Raw genomic sequence first — 22,664 nt, forward strand, 5'->3', positions numbered from 1 at the left:
AACGCAGTTAATGAATTCAGATACAGAGAAGAATTTTCTCAGGGCACTTGTGAAAGGGCATTCAAATACAGGCAGAAGCTCGGCCTTCGGGCACCCTCATGCCCATGACTGTTGTAAAAATAAATGTATTGGAAATGGAGGTGCTACTGCTCTTAACTATTAAACAAAATTACGTCCAACCAAGAAACAGGATTAAAAATAGTTCCATTTTATTAAAGACTATCTTTAAAATGATTATGTCTAATCATGGGGTTGTACACTTGAAACAAATATAATATTGTACATCAACTTTTTTTAAAATTTTGTAATTCAAAAAATAAAGAAGAAGACATGGTTAGTCTTTCATTTTAAAGTTCCATTCACAGACAAAACAGCGGGCTCAAGGAAATGCTTCCCAGCCACCTCACTCTCCTTTTCCACTCCTTTCCTATCTCCCTCTCCCCCCTCCCCTGAAAAAGAGCCCAGCCCAGGGGGACAAACATCACAAATTGCCAGCTACTACCAATAAGATCTACTTAAGATTGATTTTTATGTTCCTCAGTTCCCCTGGTCTAAAACAATGCTTTGATCGGTATTGAAAAAAATAGGACACAAAGAGGCGAGGGAAGCCGGGATTCACGCCGCCCAGTTCTACTGCTACCGAAGGAAATGGTGACAGAAAGAGACATTTTCATAGTTGGTGGAAGCAGGGCTGCAGCAAACCATTCTAATCTGGGATTTGAGATGCTTCCCGTGGGTTAGATTGTCTTTACAATAGCCCTATCATCATGGCTGAAATAGGCAGTTGGGTTCTAATTTCAATATCACAGCTTTTCTGATGCTTGTACCAATGCTTTTTGTTCATACTTTTCAGCATAAGCTACATGCTCTTGGTGGAAAATAGTATGCTGTACGACAGAAAAAAAGAAAAAGAAAAAGCCGAAAAGTAAGCTGGACTCAGAATATTTTACAAAGGCTGTAATTAATATTAACATATTGATTGGATTTTAAAATGTTTATCATACCATGAACACCCCTCTCTCTTCTCTACACCCTTAAAACATATAAATTTCACTTTCTGTATAAATTCACTCTGTCAAGGTCAAGACCCATCTTTACTAAATAAGACCCTTTAAACAAAAGGTAAACAATAGGTTAAGATAACATTCACAAAGTTAATATGCACTTCTCCTTGCATAGTTTGTTTTATTTGGACCCAGGGGTTTTTTTTCCAGTTTTTTGTTTTTTCTCTCTTATTTACAGCAAAGTCCGAGAAATAGATACCTCCTCCTTCCCCTCCCCCCACCACACACCACACACAATAGATCTTCCTTCACATGCAATCACCCAACCTCAAGTAACAAATTCTTAGCAGCGGTTACCTTTGAGTGTCCAGTGTTTAAGGATCGATAAAATGTAAAAGTGTACAGTTATTTATTTTCTTCTTTCAGGCTGATTATGTGACCGCTCTGGCAAAAGCACTTTGACAACTGTGAGCAGAAAGGGCATGCGCGCACAGGGAACTGTGGGGGCTGGAGTCCTTCACAGGGTGCTGTGCCCGGCGGAGGCACGTCCAGCCGGGAAAGGAGGAGACCTCGAAAACACCGACTCCTACCCAGCGCCCATTATATCTCCCTAGCCGATCTAAATCGCGAGTGGTTGAAATGAAAAAAGAGAGAAAAAATAAAAAATAAAATGGCTTGTCAGCTTGATTTAGGAAGCCAGGTTTAAAAGAGAAACTGGATTGTAGGGCTCAAAATAAACCCAGCAGAGCTACCTTAAATGGTATTAGAATGGTAATGACTAGATAGCCAGCAATAGGAACCCTAAACAGAGCAGAAGAGACTGGGGTGGGGAGGGATAAGAAAAGGAGGGGGACTGATAAGGAAAGATAAATACTTAAAATCTGACCATGTCAAACACACACACACACCTTTTTAACATTATAGGATGAAAAATACCTTAATATGAAATGTGATATTAATCTTGGAGGTCAGGTAAAAGTAAGTTTCAGTCACAAATTTCTGGCATCTTATCGACCAAGATTTCTTTGTATTTGAGTTTTCAGATAGTCTCTGAATCAACTCACCTCCTTATTTTTCTTGTCAAAATGAAAAGTTTACCTTGCATTACTCATATAATGCTCAATTAAATAAAATTCAACTCTTTTACGCTAAAGTAATATCTGATGAAATATTTAAAATATTAAAAAACATGTTTAGTGTTTCACTGCATTGTCGGTGACTTTTTTATTCGACAGACAGTAAATACAGTTTCTATTTTTTGTTTTTAATGTTCAGTGTGGCGGGCCGGTGTGGCTCAGTGGTTGAATGCTGAGCCATGAACCAGGAGGTCACCATTTGGTTCTGGTCAGGGCATATGCTCAGGTTTCAGGCTGGATCCCCAGGAGGGGGAGTACAGGAGACAGCTGATCAATGATTGACTCTCATCATTGATGTTCCTATCTCTCTTCCTCTCCCTTCCTCTCTCTGAAATCAATAAAAAAATATATATTTATATACATATTTTTTTAAGTTTCAGTGTACATTTTTCCTAGTTTAACATCATGACTCCAAGGCTAGAATCTCACAACATATCAACATCAAATACTATTATCTTTAGGTTCTGAAAGCAATAGTTCAACTACCAGTTTGTTCATGGAGAGTGTAGACAGAAGATATTATATCTTGTGGTATTTGGCTCAATAACATTCGCCCAAGGGCTTCACAGTAAATGTCAGTTGATAACTCTGCTGATTGAAATTGGAACTAAAAATGTTAAGCAGACCCAGCCGATTTTGCTCAGTGGTTAGAGTATTGGCCTGTGGACCGAAGGGTCCCGGGTTCAATTCCTGGTCAGGAGCATAAACCTCAGTTGCAAGTTTGCCAGCCCTGGTGGGGACATGTGTGGGAGGCAACCAATCGATGTGTCTCTCTCACATGATCTCTCTCTCTCTCTCTCTCTCTCTCTCTCTCTCTCTCAATCTCTCTTTCACACACATACACACAGATACACTCCTTCCCTTACACTTTCTCTCTAGAAATCGATGTAAAAAATATCCTCTGATGAGGATTTAAAAAAATAAACATTTGTTTCTAAATGTTAAGCAAAAAAGAACTATATGCATATATGCATAACCATGGACACTGACAATAGTGTGGTGAAGGCCCGCGGGTGCAGGGCAGACGGAGTCAATAGGTAGAAAAAGGGGACATCTGTAATGCTTTCATCAATAAAGAGAAATTTTAAAAATAAAAAATAGAAATAAATAAAAATAAGGTAGTCTTAATTTTCTATTTCCCTTATTCACCAATTAGAACTAAAGTATTACCAGACACTATTAACTTATAGCAGTTAGTAATCTTTGTTTCTAGTTATTTCTAAGGAAAAAACTAACAATACATGAGGAAAAATCATTTTTAATCAATCTGCCAAAAAGCTTTTTAAAAGAACTAAATGATCTTATTACTACTAGAAACTTGATTTCTATTTTTTTCTTTTCTTTTCCTCTAACCTCCTATGAAGCCTCACCTTGGCCAAGATGCTACACAAACAAATTCCTTATCCAGAGCCAATAAGGTCACCTCAAGGTTAATCTTATTCCTGAAGACTTCCTAACCTACCAAACTTCTATTACATCTTTAAGTATTGGAAGTTTTTTTTTTTTTTTTTAAATCCCTCATAAATCCTTATAAAGACTTGATTTTTTAAAAATAATTTGAAATTAATTTCAATATTGTATCGGTAAAGTAGAAATTCTTACATTAGTTAAGTGTGCTTGAAAATGGTTTACTTAGGCATTTATTTATGTATTTATTTATTTATTTATTTTAAATATATTTTTATTGACTTTTTTACAGAGAGGAAGGGAAAGGGATAGAGAGCTAGAAACATCGAGAGAGAAACATCAAGGAGCCGTCTCCTGCACACCCCCCACTGGGGATGTGCCTGCAACCAAGGTACATGCCCTTGGCAGAAATTGAACCTGGGACCCATTAGTCTGCATACCAACGCTCTATCCACTGAGCCAAACTAGTTTAGGCTACTTAGGCATTTATTAATCCACTAGAGGCCCAGTGCACGACATTCGTGGGGCGGGGGGGGAGACAGTCCCTCAGCCCGGCCTGTGCCCTTTCGCAGTCCAGAAGCCCTTGGGGATGTCGGACTGTGGCTTATGCCTGCTCCCCATGGGCCTAAGCACTGCCAGCTGCCATGGAGGTGGGCCGATGTGGTCACCAGCCATCAGCCTGGCTTGTGGGAGAGCACTGACCACCAGGGGGCAGCTCCTGCATTGAGCGTCTGCCCCCTGGTAATCAGTGTATGTCATAACGACCAGTCATTCTGCCATTTGGTTGATTTGCATATTACCCTTTTATTATATAGAATTTGAACCTACGTACAGGTCTATTGCTACTTCGCACACTGAAGAAAAATAAACTTTGGTTCTTAAATCTTGATAAATGAGAACAAAAATTAGTACTGTACATACTTAATATAATTTTTAAATATATATTTTTTATTTATTTCAGAGAGGAAGGGAGAGAGAGAGAAACATCAATTATGAGAGGGAATCATCAATTAGCTGCCTCCTGAATGCCCACATGGGGAATCCAGCCTACAACCCAGGCATGTGCCCTGGACTTCCTGGCTTATAGGTCAACGCTCAACCACTGAGCCAAGCTGGCCAGGCTTAATCTAATTTTATTGTATTGGAAAATCAGCTAATTTCTGTTCTTCCTTCCCTAAAATGAGCACTCAAATCTAAAAAGAAAATGACTCAAATATAAATACCAAGGTATAAATAAATACCAAGCAAACAATAAATTATAGGAAGGCTTCCCAAAAGGGACAAAGAACTTCTGTACTAAAATCCTGTTTTTTATTTAGCTAGAAAGGAAGCACTATATGAAAATTTTGTCTTCAGGTCACAGAGCTTAACCATATACCTCCTTTGAATAGTCATGGGAAAATATAAAAATAGAGATTGCAGAGCTGACTCACTGAAATACACACGGGTCAAATACATCTTTCTAGGCTTCCTTCCTTCCTTTCCTTCTCTACTCACATGTTTAGCACAATGCTTATAAATCCTGGGTAGATGGTAGTTGTTCCATATATGTTTACTGAATGAATGAATAAATGAGTGGATTGATGAAATATAATTCTGGTTATCTAAAACAGCCAACATTTGAATAGATATTAAATTGTTCTCCACGAAGAAGAGCAATTACTTTTTTATCAGCTATAAGAATAAATATGAAAGGGGTTGGTATAAAGTAGAAAACCATCTTGACCCATATGTTGTTCAACAGTGTGAAGATCATTTGATTATATCATGAAATAATATTCACTAAGCACTAATTAAAAAGGAAACTTTGTTCCATGTAAGAATTTACAATCTGCCGAAACTGGTTTGGCTCAATGGATAGAGTGTCAGCCTGCGGACTGAAAGGTCCCGGGTTCGATTCCAGTCAAGGGCATGTACCTTGGTTGCGGGCACATCCCCAGCAGGGGGTGTGCAAGAGGCAGCTGATCGATGATTCTCTCTCATCGATGTTTCTAACTCTCTATCCCTCTTTCTTCCTCTCTGTAAAAAAAAATCAATAAAATATATTTTTTTAAAAGAATTTACAATCTAATAAAGACACACACCCCAACCCCCCACAGAAACTGCATCATTCAGTTCTCCATAGCCATAGCCATAGCCATAGCCATAGCCACTACAAGCTGTTACACAGGTGTGTTTACTTGGAAAATTCTGAAAACCTAACCCAATTTATACACTTTTCTGCATTGCGTTGCATCTCCATTAAATTCACAAAACATATAACTGTATTTGTAGAGGTTAACTATCTTCTTTAGGGAAAAGAGGGGGGAAATAGTACAATTTGGCCATAAGGAAGAGAAGCCGCACATCTGGGTCATCTAAGCTAGAGAAATAAAAGGGGGTTCCTAGGTGCCAGGTCTGTGCTAGAGGCACTAAACGCAAAGATTAAGTCCCTTCAAAGACCTCAAAGCCTGAAAGGAGGGGAGGGAGAGGAATAATTTTTGTCAGCTATGATAATTAAATATCCCCTAGGAAACCTAGAAAGGTTTTAGATTATTAAAGTCTAAAGTAATTTATGACCAGAAAGTCTACATCCTCTGGGTGAGGAGGGTCTGTTAAGGCTTAACCGTTAAGCAATTCTAGATCAGATTCAGTGTGAGAACAGGACCAGAGAAAGGGAGAATAGGAGCAAAACGGGAGCCCGGTGAGCCAGGTGTGGTTTGATGGACAATCTGAGAGCGTCTGTTGTTGTTTTTATGTGTCTTGCCTTTCCATTAGTTTTTTTTAATTAATTTCTTTATTAAGGTATCACATATGTGTCCTCAACCCCCCATTCCAATACCCCACCCACCCCCTTCATGCCCCCACTCCCCTATTGTCCTTGACCACTAGGTTAGGCTCATATGTGTGCACATAAGTCCTTTGGTTGATCTCTCCCTTTTATCCCCACCCTCCCTTTGAGGCCCAACACTCTGACCCATGGCTCCTTATCTTTGGGTCTGTTCTTGTTCATCAGTCTATGTTGTTCACCATTTCCCCTAGATAATTTCCATTAGTTTTAAATTCATTCATTCATTCAACAATTGTATGAAAGTCCTCCTAGGCACAAAGTAGCGATTCCAAAATCTCACCTACTTTTTAATTGACCTTATCTCTAACTTCTAAGAGAAAACTGGGGCTACTTGACAAAAATGTCCTCAATTTCTCAGCTGCCCACCAACTAACTTTCTTCTCCCCTTACAAACATATCCCCATCCATACTTTCTTTCTTCCGATCTCAGAGGAAGTTGGGTTCCCATACAGGTCCACAGTTAATCCCGCCATCTGTAGTTCAGAGCTCATTCCTTCTAATTTCCTTGAGACCTAGTTCATTAATTATTCCCAGCTTTCTCCTTTCCTGTTTTGAAACAAAACTCTAAACCCTAACTCTACTCTCTCACTTCCAGTTGACAACCAAACTTACTGCATCTGGCTTTTGCCTCTACCATCCTGCTAAAATTGCTCTTGCTACTGACTGTACTAAAGTTACCTATGACCAACTGATACTCTCAGCTTAATTTATTTTATGTGCCATTCATCGTTCATAAAACACTATAGCATGCAGATTTCTTTTTTTTTTTTTTAAGTCTTTTTTCCTTTATTGATTTTTTACAGGGAGGAAGAGAGAGGGATAGACAATTAGAAACATCGATGAGAGAGAATCATCGATCAGCTGCCTCCTGCACACCCCCTACTAGGGATGTTCCCGCAACCAAGGTACACGCCCTTGACCGGAATCGAACCCGGGACCTTTCAGTTTGCAGGCCGATGCTCTATCCACTGAGCCAAACCGGTTTCGGCAGCATGCAGATTTCTAAGATGGCCCTCCAAGAATCCAGGATAGAAGGAAAACAGGAGCTTTATTCCTATCATTGCAATTCTTGTCAACAAGAATGAGCTTAAAAATGGATTTGACACCCTAAAACAGAGAACCCAGACATGTGGTATCAGACTTCTTCCCTTCAGAACTGCAAGTTAATAAACGAGTGTTGCTTTAAGCCATAAGCTTGCGGCAATTTGTTACACTTGCAGTAGAACGCATAACACTGTTCCATTTTCTTTGCAGACTCTGCTTTCCTGGTTCATCACTTCTCAAGTTTCTTCTCAGGCTCCTGGCCACTAAATACAGCTTCCCCCGCGGTTCTCCTAATTTCACTCTCTCCCTAGGCAATGTTATGTTCATGAACCAGGAAATTAAGTTCGTCACAATCTAGGTTTCCACATCAAATCTTTTTGCTAAGCTCCAAATCACTATTTAACCAATAACTTCTCTATCTGAGGGTGCTGTGGCACCTTTTCTCCCGCAAATATGCTTCTGCCTTTGTTCCTGGTTTACTTATCTTTATCCTGTGTAATGTCACCACCACCCATCTAGTCACCCAAGTTAGAAATCTCAACATGATTGCCGAAACCGGTTTGGCTCAGTGGTAGAGCGTCGGTCTGCGGACTGAAAGGTCCCAGGTTCCATTCCAGTCAAGGGCATGTATATTGGTTGCCGGCACATCCCCGGTAGGGGGTGTGCAAGAGGCAGCTGATTGATGATTCTCTCTCATCGATGTTTCTAACTCTCTATCACTCTCTCCTCCTCTCTGTAAAAAATCAATAAAATATGTTTTTAAAAAAATCTCGACATGATTTGGTCCCTTCCCTTCTCCCTCACAAGGACAAATCCAACCCAGTATTTCTGCACTAGAACGTAATACTTCTTCCTCCTAAATTTCTGCTTACCATTGCCTCCTCTTCGCTCACAGCCAGTAGAACACTTCACCTAATGATGGCAGTAATATCCTGACATGTCCCATCTGGTACCCTCCAAAGTAGCCTCTCCATACCAAAGCCTGAGGAATCATTCGAACACACTTTTACAGTGTGAGGCCCATTCCTAAAACCCTTTTAATTACCTTTCCTTTGCCAAGAGGATAAAATACAAATTACTCTTCTACTCTTCTTCCCAACTATCACAGGTCCCTGGATGGCCCATGCTCGTCCACTTTAATGCCTCCGCACACATTCCTTCTGCCTGAAATACCTCCCTACCTCCTGATAACCTATCCTATGCACCTGTTAGAACCCAGCCCAAATGGCACCTCTTTGAAGCTTTCCCTGACCACAGAGCAGAATTGCCAACTTCCTCCTTCATGTATCTCTGTGACATGCACACATACCTCTATTGCAATAGTCTTCATACTTTAGTGTAATTATCTGTTTACACATCTTTCCAGGAATAGCTTCGGGATTAGGACTACATTCATTTTTGTAATGCAGGCCTGACACATAGAGATAAAAGTTTGTTGATCAAATCAAAGAACAAAGTTATCTTTTACCTCAATGTATAGAGGCTGAGAGCACTTCTTTAATGTCAGATGAAGAGAAAGTCTCTCTTTTTTTTAGGATACGTTCTCTTGCCAAGAAAGGTATTACAAAAGAAACACACACTTTGTTTAATGACACTATATTTCATATTTAATGAAGGTGCTCTATACTAAATTTTGGTATAATTCATTTACCCTTCCTCATGAGGCAGGACATTTAATTTGTTCCCAAGGTTTCACTATTTTCCAAACTGATTGTTTCTTTAAGCCATATTTCTAAAGAAAAAAATTACTTGGTTAAAAGGCACAACACACACACAAAAAAAACAAAATTAAAAAAAATAAAATAAAAATAAAAGGCACAACATTAAGGCTTCAGATACATATTAATGAATTGTTTAAGAAAGATCGCACATTAATGAATTGTTTAAGAAAGATCGCACATCATTCCTTGAGAAATGAACTTCTAATATGAAAACAATGTATGAGTAGTTTATACAATAAAGAATAACATATTTACTGTTCTGATTACCTAATGTAGGAAAATATCTCTATTCTTTTGCTATGCCAAATAAGGTTAAGTCCCTTTCAGCATTCTGTTATGGTTAATACTTTGTCATTCTTCTTCATCACACCTTCCTGTGATAATGAAATAGTGAAGGCAAATTCAAATACTATCGCCTATGTTTATTAGCTGGAGATCCAATTTCAAATTACAACATGTAAATGTGTACATAGGTGTATTCCATTTGAGAAAAAAAAATAGCTTGTATCAATTGTAATTTAATTTTTATTTTTTTAAAGTATTACATATATCTCCTTTTTTTCCTTTATTGATCTCTCCCTGGCCACTCCATAATTATTTTTAAAACCTAATATTATAAAGGTGGCCAAAATGTACAAACTTCCAGTTATAAAATAAATAAGTCATGAAGTTATAATGTACAGAATGGTGTCTGTAGTTAATAATACTGCATTGTGTATTTAAAAGTTGCTATGAGAGTAGATCTTAAAAAAGTTCTCATCACACACAAAAAACCTATAACTATATGTGGTGATTGATGTTAACTAGACTTAATGTGGTTACCATTTTGTAATATAATATTCATAAAATTATATTTTGACTTTCTAAAAATTTTAATATTAATATACATTTCCTATATCTGTGTTCATCTGGAGTCTGAATAATGCTTAGATCATATAGTTTTACATAAAAAGTTCTATGCATCAGCTGAAACCGGTTTGGCTCAATGGATAGAGCATCGGCTTGGGGACTGAAGGGTTCCGGCTTCGATTCCGGTAAAGGGCATGTACCTTGGTTGGGGGCATATCCCCAGTAGGGGGTGTGCAGGAGGCAGTTGATCGATGATTCTCTCTCATCGATGTTTCTAACTCTCTATCTCTCTCCCTTCCTCTCTGTAAAAAATCAATAAAATATATTTTTAAATCAATAAAATATATATTAAAAAAAGTTCTATGTATCAAAAAGTTGTGAACTTATAGAGAAACTATAGTTATATTCTTTTACAAAGCACCCCATGCTATTTTTAGTTTCGTTTTTGTTTTTAACATATTTTTATCAATTTTGGAGAGGAGAGTAGAAGAGATGAGAGGAGAGGAGAGGAGAGAGAGATAGAAATATCAATGCTGAGAGAGAATCATTGATCAGCTGCCTCCTGCACATCCCATACTGGGGATCGAGCCTAAAACCCAGGCATATGCCCTTGACCAGAATCAATTCTGAGACCCTTCAGTCCACAGGCTGGCACTCTATCCACTAAGCCAAGCCAGCTAGGGCTATTTTTAGTTTTTATCCAATAGCAAATTGAGTTCCTTCCCACAATGTAATCTCCTTTACAAACTGTTTTGATACACCATCCCAACAATAGCTGGTCAGGGCATATGCCCAGGTTGTGAGCTCGATTCCTAGTAGGGGGCATGAAGAAGGCAGCTGATCAATGATTCTCATCATTGATGTTTCTATCTCCTCCCTCTCCCTTCCTCTCTGACATCAATAAAAAAAATATTTTTTAAAGATGCCCTCATTAAATTGGAATCAAGGAGCACCTCTCAAGGAGCTGGACTTTGAGAGGACTCACAGTTTCAACTTCCATCCCTAAAATTTTAGCTACAGTTTTGAGCATTTTCCCAACAACTTTACCACCGTCTAATGGGCATTTCCAGGTGCAAGTGTCATCATGTCCTTCATCATTACTCTGAGTCAAAAGTCAAATACTTACCCTAGTATTTAATATTTAAGGGTTTCCCTCCTAATCCCAACCTATGTTCCCAGACAGCATTATCCCACTTCCCCAGGCAAGCTGGTCTAACCAATGGTCCTGAACCTTGCTGGTGTTGCCAATCCCAAATGAAATGCCCTCCTCATCCTCATCCCATCTATTATCCTAACCTCACCTTTCTTCAGACCCTAGTTCAAACACCAGTTCCCTGACAGTAGCATCTATGTGTACCAGACATGTATTGCTTTGCCTTTTCTGATACAATTATGTTAACTCCCCAACTACAACTCTAAGCTTCTCGGGGGAAGGCGTTACAACTTATGCTTTTGTTTTTTCCTCAAAGGTCTGGTCGAATAGCTTGCAGGGAGCTGAGTAATAAGAGCTAACGTTTACGGAACATTCACTGGGTGCTACCTACGATGCTAAGGGCTTTTCAAACATTCGTTTAATCCATTTATGAAGTAGTTACTATTATGGTCCCTAGAGCCACAATGACAAAACGAACATTCAGAAAGGTGATTTGCCTACCCAAGGTAGTGTCAGCACGAGGGCCTGTTTGTCTGACTCTGAAGCTATCTTCTGGTTAGCGACCCATAAAAGGAGCACTGTTTGACTCAGACAGCCCAGGAGACAGCTTGGGCTTCAAAGGTGTGAGAAGAGGGCATTGTGGTTCATCAGCTTTTCTTTTTCCCACTGACATAAAGCTTTTAAACACTGACCTCTGCCTGAAAACCGGAGGTACGCTCTAACCAAAGGGTTCCAGATCCCACGGATGGACAAGACCCAGCCCCACGCCAGGACATTTTAAAAACAGCGTGACCATCATAAAAACTGATGAATGATCCAAAGAACTGATTTTAGTCTTCAGGACTCTAGAGAGCAAGGCTAGTCCAAGCCTGCAAGTGATGGGGGGAAAAACTTTCTTTGCCATAATCTCTGCTTTAATGGCCAGTATTAATAGGTGCTGTCTATGTTGAGTCACGGGGGTCATCAGAACAAATGGAAGGGCAATCAATGGTCCGTGTGTCTACACAGGAAGCCTTTGGATCCTGCTATTTAAAGTAGTGTGGGCGCCCAAACCGGTTTGGCTCAGTGGATAGAGCGTCGGCCTGCGGACTGAGGGGTCCTGGGTTCGATTCCGGTCAGGGGCATGTACCTTGGTTGCGGCACATCCCCAGTAGGGGGTGTGCAAGAGGCAGCTGATCAATGATTCTCTCTCATCGATGTTTCTAACTCTCTATCCCTCTCTCTTCCTCTCTGTAAAAAAATCAATAAAATATATTTTTAAAGTAGTGTTAGTGTAATATCAGTGCCTCAAGTTCACAGAAAGGTTAAACGTTGCTTCACCTTTATCATCTCACCTGATGTTAACAGCCCTGGGCAGTGGGTAGACAACATAGACAGGGGCCTCGTGTTCACTTTTGTGTGTGTGTGTGTGTGTGTGTGTGTGTGTATATATATAATCGATTTTTTACAGAGAGAAAGAGAGAGGGATAGAGAGTTAGAAACATTGATGAGAGAGAATCATTGATCAGCTGCCTCTTACACCCCCCCCCCCCCACACTGGGGATGTGCCCGCAACTAAGGTACATGCTCCTGACCGGAATCGAACCCAGGACCCCTCAGCCCGCAGGCCGACACTCTATCCACTGAGCCAAACCGGTTTCGGCTCATGTTCACTTTTGCAGATTGTACAAGGCTCCCAAGGGCTGGCCAAGGAGACTAATGGAAACTGAAACCTAGTGCATGCTCTGCTCACCAACCTATTGTGGGGTCGAACCCTGGGTTCAAAATAAGACCACTGGAGGCTGATGATTGATTAAAAAAGCAGGCAAGGATTTATTGCAAAATTGGCCAGGAAGGCCGGGAGAGTACCACATGCAGGTGGAGTCCTGCACAGTTCCAGGTGTAAGCAGTCTTTTAAAGGTTCAAACCACAGGAATTTTTCTTTATTCTAAATTCTAAAGGCTGGTAACATTGGAATGTGGCCCTATCTTGCCGATATACAGAAGCAGAACTCAGAGGTTAATCTCTAAAGGTTATCTATAGTTTCTACCCCTGAAGCTACTGAGTCAGTGGGAATCAATCTCCTGTAACTATCCTATTTTTAAGCAAGTAAGCGAATGTCAAAGTCAGACAAGTAGGGTTAAAATTCAAACAGCAGTTTTTACCCAAGATGAATATTCTTAGTCTTATTTCAAACCTTAGAGCTGCATCTGCCTGGGAAAAGAGGCACCTTCTCCTCATGTACATAAAGGGATTGTTTACACAGGTTACAGCACTGAGGATGACTATTGGGTTCCCTACTTTAAAGATCTGGTTGTCAATTTTATACCACCATAAAACTGGAAAAATAAAAAAAAGGAATAAAGATGAGGAAACCCAGGCTTTGGAGATGTTGCAAGATATAGTAATTAATAAGTGGTAGGTCCCAGATTAGAGTTCGAGTCTTTCAACTCACTAGTTGTTACGCTTTTTCAACTAAACCACAGGATTCCACAGGTTCGGTTTAACGTGGGCTGTAGCGAGGGGCAGACTGGTATCCTTAGCACTTGCCCCAACCAGCTGAACCAGTAGCTCTGTCCTGAGTCACAGCTGCACTCTTATTGAGGAAGCTGAGAAACACACGTGTGTGCTCACTGTACCAAGAGGGATACTTTCGAGGGGTCTATTACCACTTTTTTTGAAAAACAAATTAGACCACCCACCCTAGTGTTAATGGTTCATGACATCACCACAGTGGCAGAAAGTCAACATTATTTATACTATTGGGAGGTGCTGTGTGGAAAGGACATAGGATATGAAATCCAAACATCTAAATTGGACGCTAGCATTACCACTTATTAGCTGGCTGGCCCTGAGAGGTAACATTAACCACTATTTATTGAGCACATCCTATTTGACATGCCATGTACTTTGTTCACAGGATGAATGATTTCACACAACCCTAAGCGGTATGTGCCTTCATTATCCCCAATTCGCTGATGAAGATATGGAAGCTCTGGGGAGTTCAACTAACTTAACCTAGGTGACACTGTTGGGAAGAGGAGGAGCTACAATTCAAATCCTGGCACTACAGTATGACTCTAAAACCCAAGTTCTCAATTTCTCAGTCTTTGTTTCTTCTGGAATAAAACAGAGATAATAATATCCATCCTACCTATAAAATCAGTATGTGTGTGTATGAGGGCATTTTAAATAGACTGCAAAACATTGAAGGTCAGCGTATGAAATCCAAAGCTCATACTGACATGAAGACGGGTTTATCTGAAAAAACTACACTCGAGTACAGATTTCCTTGCCTCCTTTCCACTTAATATTGGGAGTCAAATGAGTTGTGTTAATAAGCCCATAATTCTTCTAACAACAGTGATCTTGTTATTGAGACATTTCTTATCCCACCTCTTTCCATACCCTACGTTCCTGTGCAAGATACAGTAGGACTTATCTTTAAACTGCCACAGGATACAGATTGCATTAATAGCTTCAAAATCTGTGGATTGACTTTCTTCATCATCTGGTGTTGATGACTATGATAATGTTTATACTAAGGTCACTTAGTCAATGTAGGCATCTAGCTAAGCATTTTACATGCCTTATCAGTTAATCCTCACAATACCTTAGAAGATAAAAACCAGTATTCTTCTCATTTTTCAGATAAGGAAACCTGGCCTTAGAAATGCTAGACAGAGATTCCAAAATGGTGGCAGAGTAAGTGGAAGCTACATTGACACTCTCACAGGATCAAACTGGAAGCACAACTAAAATACAGAAAAGCCACCCTCAATAATCAACTGAAGACTAGCTGGAGAGAACCCTGATAACCAAGGATGAAAAGTGGAGACCACATAGACGCTGGGAGGAAGTAAAAAGGTGCTAAAGGGCTGACTGGACTCCCACAGACAGAAGCTGAAGTTCCAGAGGGGTATCTCAGCTAGTGGGGGGTTCCAACTGAGAACTCTTACACCCTCTTAATGGGCCAATGCACAAAATTTTGTGTGCAGCCACTCACCTCGGGCTCTCACAGAGGGAGGGAAGCCTGGACTGGCGCGATGTGAGGAGTGCCCAGGGCTGGGGTTCTGGGTTGGATGTTGGGAGGGTAGGTCGGTGCTGTCATTCCTGCACCTTGGGGTGTGTGTGTGGGGGGTACTTTCTCCAGCAGAACTTGCTATGTAGGCAATTTTTGCCTGGAGGGAAGGCAGCTGCCCCAATCTGTTGGAAGACCTCTTACCTCACCCTGTGGTTGGTAGCCTAAGGCTACACAAGTCTGAGTGTCAACGGGACTGCAGGCAGAGGTCTCTGAAGGCTTTGAGTCTTTTTGCCTGATCTAATCCCAGGCCCAGAGGTAGGAAAAGCAGGCCTTGGTTTACATCCTGATCCTTTCCAAAAGCACCCAGCCCCAGCAGAGCACGCCACAAGCTGTGGATTGTTGATAGCTCCAAACAGGGTACTCAGGGCCAGTCACAGTATCTGACCTTGTCCTACACTAGAGATTGGGAGTCGTAGCAGATCTACGTAATACATTTTCACAAACCTAAACAGGCAGCCAAAATGGGGAGACAAAAAAAAAAAAAAAAAAAAGTCCCAAATGGAATAAAAAGAGAATTCTCCAGAAGAAGACTGTATTTTTTCTAAACCAAAAGTTAAAAGGTGTGTGATCTGACAATCTGAAATAACCAAATTTCAGAAAAATCCAGGACCTGTGTTGCTGGGCCTTTACCTTTCTCCCCCATACCTGATCACCTAGAATGAGTCCTATACAGGTTGTTCTCAGCGTCTTTTTTGAACCCAGGCCCAGCTCCTCTTAATGTTAAATCCATCTCCCAAGCAGAGGTCTCTCCATAAACTTTTTTTTTTTTTCCAAATACAAAAAAAAGTTTATTTAGAAAGTCACATAGGTGGGAGTGAGCAATGGGAGAAGTGAGCTAGCTGAGCTGCATGGGCTCAGGAAACAAGTCTCAGAGGCCAAAGAAGGGCCCTTGGGACTTAGGAGAAAAAGGGCAAGGATATATAGGTCAGGGTGAAGGAAAGGGGGAGAGGCTTGGGTATGCTGTGAGAAGGCACGATGGGGAGAACAGGGGTGTGAAAAGGTGTGGTGTGCTAGAGAGAGCCTCTACTTACTCTTCATCCGAAATCCTCAGAGCCTCTTAGAGAATGAGACCTCAATTATCATTCTGAAACATTCCTCTTTCAAGAGAAAAAAGAGGAAAGGAAGAAAGCTTTTCTTTTTTTGTTCTCCTTTTTAAAATAAGAAGTCCTTAAGACATGCCTTTGAATCATCCCTTTCTTCCAGTACTGGTCGATCCCACAGCAAGGGAGGGGGAGGGAAAGAATTTATCTGACCTCTCAGGGGAAAGGCATGGTTTTGCCCCTCCTTTCTAATGTGGATCTTTGTTAAAGTTTGCAGAGTATGTCCTCCCAGAGAGGAGAGAGAGAGAGAGAGAGAGAGAGAGAGAGAGAGAGAGAGAGAGAGAGAGAAAGAAAGAAAAGCCCAAAACTTCATATGCAGAAATAATGTGCAAAAACCACCTGTTCGACACATTTACTGAGCACCTGCTATGCAGGAGGTTCTCTAACATTCACTATTTCTTCCTTCCATCTAAATTATCAAGAATACTCAAAAGTAATAAAGAAGAAAATATCTTCCGACGTGGGGTAAAGGAAAATAGTTGAAAAAATAAAAACAAGAAAGTACCAGTGCTATAATGAAAGATTGATGTGATTGAAAAAATATATATATTGGGTCGGCAGCTAAGTAATTGCGGGTTTCACACATATATGGCTTCAGTTGAATTTTTAGTTTGCAGACGTAGTACAAATGTAAAACACATTTTGTTATTTGATAGTTGGCTATTCAGCTGTTAATCAGTAAAAAAAGTTTTTTGATCTGTTTTGTAGTTTTCGTTTGGCGTTCGTTGAAAAATGGAAAATCAAAAGGAACATTTTCGTCATATTTTGCTTTTTTATTTCCGCAAAGGGAAAACGCATCGCAAGCTCATAAAAAGTTATGTGCTGTTTATGGTGACGAAGCCTTAAAAGAACGGCAGTGTCAAAATTGGTTTGCCAAATTTCGTTCTGGTGATTTTTCACTCAAAGATGAAAAACCCTCTGGTCGTCCAGTTGAAGTTGATGACGCCCTAATCAAAGCAATAATCAATTCAGACTGTCACAGTACAACACGTGAGATTGCAGAGAAGCTTCCTGTATCACATACATGCATCGAAAATCACTTAAAACAACTTAGCTATGTTCAAAAACTCGATACATGGGTTCCTCACGAACTGAAAGAATCACAGTTAACGCAACGCATTAGCAGCTGCAATTTGCTAAAGAAACGTAATGAAAATGATCCATTTTTAAAACGACTGATAACTGGCGATGAAAAATGGGTTGTTTACAACAATATCAAGCGGAAAAGATCATGGAGCAGGCCAGGTGAACCAACTCAAACAACATCAAAAGCTGATATTCATCAAAAGAAGGTTTTGTTATCAGTTTGGTGGGATTACAAAGGAATTGTCTACTTTGAACTCTTACCACCCAACCGAACGATCAATTCTGATGTCTACATTGAACAACTAACGAAATTAAACAATGCAGTTGAAGAAAAGCGGCCCGAATTGACAAATCGAAAAGGTGTTGTATTCCATCATGACAATGCAAGGCCACACACATCTTTGGTCACTCGGCAAAAATTAATGGAGCTTGGTTGGGATGTTTTGCCACATCCACCATATAGTCCTGACCTTGCACCATCTGATTACTTTTTGTTTCGATCTTTACAAAACTCCTTGAATGGTAAAAATTTCAATAATGATGATGATGTCAAATCGTACCTGATTCAGTTTTTTGCTAATAAAAACCAGAAGTTTTTTGAACGTGGGATTATGATGCTGCCTGAAAGATGGCAAAAGGTCATTGATCAAAATGGGCAATACATTACAGAATAAAGTTATTTAGTTCCATGAAAAAATTGTCTTTGATTTTTTTAAAAATCCGCAATTACTTAGTTGCCGACCCAATATTTAGATTAGACTAGAGGCCCGTTGCATGAAGATTCGTGCAAAAGGCCTTCCTTCCCCTGGCTGCTGGCACCAGTTTTCCTCCAGCACCTGGGACCTAGGCCTTTGCTCCAGCCACAGTGGAAAAGCCAAGCCTCTTCAGTCTGCGGTTATCTTTAGTCTTCGGGCTTTGCTTGGGCCAGAGCATTTAGTCTTTGCTCCATGCCTGCATATGCAAATTAACCCAGCAGATTTTTTGTTGAGTTAATTTGCATACTCACTCCTGATTGGCTGGTGGGCACCACAGAGGTATGGTCAATTTGCATATTTCTCTCTTATTAGTGTATATGGTCATTGAAGGCCTCATTGATGAAGTGACATCTGAAAGCTCACACCTGAATTAAAGGAACCCATTCATGTGAAGCCTGGAGGTGGATGATGTGAAGGAAACAGCTAATGGGAAGATCCTCATGCAGGAATAAGCCTTTAGATCAGAGGTTGGCAAACTTTTTTTGTAAAAGGGCCACATAGAATTTTAGGCATAGCAAGTTACATAAGGTCTCTTCTGTATTCTTTGTTTTTGTTCTTTTTGTTGCATTTGTTTTAAAATTCCTTTAAAATGTAGAAACCCTTAGTTCCCTGGCAGGATAAAAGTAGGCTTCTGGCAAAATTTGGCCCTTGCCTTGGTTTTCTGACCCCAGCAAGGGCCAAATTAGATTACATCTAATCAATTATAGTTAGAGAGCAAGAAAACAAGGAGAGAAGTGGTACAAGATAGGGTCTGACATAACACTTAGTCAATATCATTTGGTTTTGCTTAGGGAGTCATTGTTTCTCTACAATTTGTAACCATCTTTGTGTTAAATTACATATAAAAGAAAACATACCATTTGAAGGGAATGCATGGTAAAGTGAGCTATGCATCTTGGCACCTCTATCTGAAGTTTTGTTCAATCTGAATATCAATAAAATATATATTATGCATCTAAAAAAATAAAAAAATAAAATAAAGTTGTGTGATACATGCACTAGCCCTGCCCATTTCTTAAAAAATAAAAAATAAAAATAAATAAAAAAAGATAGGGTCTGAAAGGTAAACAAAAGCCACATCATGTAGAGACTTAAATATATATATATATATATATATATATATATATATATATATATATAATGTAAATATAATAATATATTTATATTATTGATTTCAGAGAGGAAGGGAAAGGGAGAGAGATAGAAACACCAATGATGAGAGAGAATCATTGATCAGCTGCCTCCTGCATGCCCCACAATGGGGATTGAGCCCACAACCCGGGCATGTGCCCTTGACCTGAATCAAACCCTGGACCCTTTAGTCACAGGCTGATGCTCTATCCACTGAGCCAAACCAACTAGAGCCATGTAGAGCCTTTTGAGCTAAACTAAGAGTTTGGGTTTTGTTCGAAGTGTGATTGGAATCCCCTGGGGAGTTTTAAGCAAGGCAGTGACACGATTTGATTTGTGATTTAAAAAGACCACCGGAGTTCTGTGTGAAGAACAGACCATGGTGAGTGTAAGAGTGGAAACAGAGAGTTGATTAGAAAATCAGTTATTGTATCATCCAGGCAGGACAGGATGAAAGTGCTGGTGGTAGAGAATTAAATAGAAAGTGAAGTGAAAGCTATGTTTATCACTCATGCACAAAATTACAGAAGGGTTCTTGAAATTTTACATTAAAATCAAAAGAGCATTATAGTGTTAAGTTTGATTCATACGAAAATCTTGGTACTCACATTTTTAGCAATATTTTGACATATTTGATGTACTGATATTTGACTTTCAGGAAGATTATCTTTTCCCCTTTCTTCCTAATGAAATGATTCACAGTTTTTCCTCTGGTTCTGAATGCTCATTATTTTCCCCCCTTTCACCTAAATGTATTATAAAGCATTAGAGGCCTGAGGCACGAAATTCGTGCAAGGGGCTCGGCCCTCACAGCCATGGCTTCATCTGAAAGATCGTCCAGAAGGATGTCAGGAAGGTCATTCAGCTGTTGGGTCTAATTAGCATATTACACTTTCATTATTGTGGACTAGAGGCCCAGTGCATGAAATTCATGCACTTGGGGGAGAGGGGTTTTCCCAGTTTGCACCCTCTCACAATCCGGGAACCCTTGAGGGATGTAGGCCTAAGCCAGCAGTTGGACATCCTTAGTGCTGCCCCAGAGGTGTGAGAGCCTCCCACCACTGCTGCTGTGCTAGCCAGCAATAAGCCTGGTTCAGGGCTTCTGGCTGAGCGGCGCACCTCCTATGAGAGCGCACTGACCACCAGGGGGCAGCTCCTGCATTGAGTGTCTGTCCCCTGGTGGTCAGTGCATTTCATAGCAACCAGTCATTCCACCGTTCGGTCGATTTGCATATTAGCCTTTTATTATATAGGACTATATGATAAAAGTGCACAAACTCCGTCCCCTCAGCCCAGCCTGCACCCTCTCCAATCTGGGACTCCCTGGGAGATGTCCAACTGCTGGTTTAGGCCCAATCCCAAGGACATCCCTCTCACAATCCTGGACTGCTGGCTCCTAATCGCTCAACCGGTCTATCTGCCTGGTTGCCCCTAACTGCCCGACCTGCCGGCCTGGTCACCCCCAACTGCTCCTCCACCCCGCCAGCCTAGTTGCCCCTCACTGCTAGTTCAGTCATTTGGTCATCCCTCACTAACCCCCCTGCCGCCTGTTTGTAGGCAGCCATCTTGTGAGGGTGTGACAGTCAATTTGCATATCACCTCTTTATTATATAGGATGATAGTCCATTGTATGAACATACCACATCTTATCTATCCATTCCTCAGTTGGTGAACATTTGGTTTGCTCCACTTTTTGGCTATCATGAATAATGAAGCTAAAAATATTCATGTACAAGTTTTTGTATAGACATATGTTTTCATTTCTCTTTGGTCTATACCTGGGGGTAGAATTGCTGGGTTATATGAAAACTTTATGCTTAACATTTTGAGGAAGTGCAGACCATTTCTGAAGAGGCCAATCCATTTCACCTTCCCAACAGCAGTGTACTAGAGCTCCAATTTCTTCAGTCTCACCATGTGTTTTATCATTCATCTTTTTTTATACTCATCCTAGTGAGAGTGAAGTGGCATCTCACTGTGGTTTTGATTTGCATTTCCCTGATGGCTAATGTTGGCGGTGCTTACTGGCCATTTGTATATCTTTGAAGAAATGTCTATTCCAGATCCCTTATCCATTTTTCAATCGGGTTATTTGCCTTCCTATTATTGAGTTGTAAAAAAATCTTTATAGCCCAGCGGGCATGGCTCATGGGTGAGCATGGAGCTTTGCACCAGAAAATCACGGTGTGATTCCAGGTCAGGGCACATGCCTAGGTTACAGGCTCTATGTCCAGTGTTGGGGATGTGCAAGTGGCAGCCGATCAATGATTCTCATCATTAATGTTTCTATCTCTCCCTCTCCCTTCCTCTCTGAAATCAATAAAAAATATATATACTTTTTAAAAATATATATATTTTATTGATTCTTTTACAGAGAGGAAGGGAGAGAGATAGAGAGCTAGAAACATCGATGAGAGAGAAAGATCGACCAGCTGCCTCTTGCACACCCCCCACCGGGGATGTGCCCGCAACCAGAGTATGTGCCCTTGACCGGAACCGAACCCAGGACCCTTCAGTCTGCAGGCTGACGCTCTATCTGCTGAGCCAAACCGGTTTCGGCAAAAAATATATACTTTTTAAAAACCTTTATATATTCTAGATACCAGTCCCTTTTCAAATACATAATTTCCAATTTTTTTTCTCTCATTCTGTTAGATGTCTTTTCACTTTCTTAACAGCTCAAAGGTTTAGAATTTTGATTGTCAGTCTTTGAGGTAAAAATAGTGTGCCATGAGCAGCCAGTTTGGCCTGCATCTTAATCATATGTTTTTTTCTGAGACAAGTATTATAGATTGGATGCAGCAGAAGTGTGGATATTTTCCATTTCATCACACAGAATATTAAGAACATCTGTATTCAAGGGTCAAGATTTAATAAAATACAAAAATTATTGCTTAATCAAGGATTCTTAAGTGAACTTTTGTTCTATTTTGTCTGCATGTGCATAGTGGTGAAGGATATAGAACCATTAGTACAGTCTGGTGCCCATGCCTTTAATAGTCCTAAGGCACAAGCAGTTTCCTCCACCATCAGTGTAAATGCCAATGCAGTGAGAGAGGGGGGGAAAAAAGCAAATAATGTTTTAGTATTCTTATGAAAATAGTCTTGATCTCGATCTCTCATACCCCCTGGAAAAGTTCTCAAGGAGCCTGAGGGGGGTCTGATAGATTAAATCTGGAGAGCTGCTGCTCTATGACATCCATGTTTATTTAAAAAGAAAAATAATTGCCCTTGCCGGCTTGGTTCAGTGGATAGAATGTCAGCCTGAGGACTGAGGAGCCCCAGGTTTGATTCCGGCCAAGGGCACATGCCTGGGTTGAGGGCTCCATCCCCAGTAGGGGGTGTGCAGGAGGCATCTGATCAATGATTCTCTCTCATCACTGTT

The 22,664-nt window shown here is 40.4% G+C and overlaps 1 protein-coding gene across 3 annotated transcripts in view; it reads right to left on the reverse strand.

Moving 5' to 3' along the window:
• Nucleotides 1–22,664, reverse strand: part of CPEB3 (cytoplasmic polyadenylation element binding protein 3) — a 177,824-nt gene that overhangs the window by 147,622 nt on the left and 7,538 nt on the right. Inside the window, exon 1 of one of the 3 annotated variants that reach the window (XM_084904323.1) lies at nt 1,362–1,461. The exons of the other annotated variants lie outside the window; for them this stretch is intronic. The gene's annotated coding sequence lies outside the window, so the exon portion shown is untranslated. Of the gene's footprint in view, nt 1–1,361; nt 1,462–22,664 lie in introns of those variants that run through there. 3 annotated transcript variants of the gene reach the window in all.

Source organism: Pipistrellus hanaki (genome assembly GCF_964339955.1).
Source record: "Pipistrellus hanaki genome assembly, chromosome: 14".
Taxonomy (NCBI): domain Eukaryota; kingdom Metazoa; phylum Chordata; class Mammalia; order Chiroptera; family Vespertilionidae; genus Pipistrellus; species Pipistrellus hanaki.